Source organism: Atta colombica, unplaced genomic scaffold, assembly GCF_001594045.1.
Source record: "Atta colombica isolate Treedump-2 unplaced genomic scaffold, Acol1.0 scaffold102, whole genome shotgun sequence".
NCBI classification, from domain to species: domain Eukaryota; kingdom Metazoa; phylum Arthropoda; class Insecta; order Hymenoptera; family Formicidae; genus Atta; species Atta colombica.
The window spans coordinates 102,532-103,116 of record NW_017259187.1 but is presented as its reverse complement, the minus strand read 5'-3'; the positions used below and the strand labels follow the sequence as shown (position 1 = coordinate 103,116).

General features: G+C 26.5%; 1 protein-coding gene across 1 annotated transcript in view; it reads left to right on the top strand.

The window, feature by feature from the left end:
* Positions 1–215, top strand: part of LOC108687731 (ras-related protein Rab-11A-like) — a 6,347-nt gene extending 6,132 nt beyond the window's left edge. The window contains exon 5 of the mRNA XM_018193654.1: positions 196–215. The gene's annotated coding sequence lies outside the window, so the exon portion shown is untranslated. The remainder of the gene's footprint in view (positions 1–195) is intronic.
* The last annotated feature ends 370 nt before the right edge of the window (positions 216–585 follow it).

Here is a 585-nt window from a genome sequence, read left to right as displayed (position 1 = left end):
AATATATTTCTGAAATCATTAAATATATTTTAAAGTTTATTTCACGATTCTATTTATTTTTTTATTATATAGAAATTTAATATATAGAAATAAATGTATAATCAATCATAGAACAATAATTTTATTAATTAAGTACCTTCAAATTATTGCTTATAGTTTAAATATTATAAAGAATTATGTAATTTTGTTTTACAGAAGCAGTCACATGGAGGAGAAAAAAAAGGGAGTTGGCGGTAGATATAACAGGTGCATAACAGAACGAGAGTTAAGACTATGTGCGAAAGCATGTAATCTCGTATGTTAATTTTATCCTTATCTGTGCGAGAGAGGGTATCCATCAATCCATATACGAATATGTATTATATGTTCGTGGAAATAATCAAGTAAGGATAAACAATAAAAGATTGTATGATGCTGTAAGAGAGCGCGAATATATGCGCATCATTCTGTCCGCGAAAAAAGATCATCTTTACTCTCTCTGTTTGTCTCTCTATCTGTCACGATATAAATTATGTTACAATATAAATAAATGTTATATTATTGCTTCTTTGTAATACACACACACATATATATATATATATATAT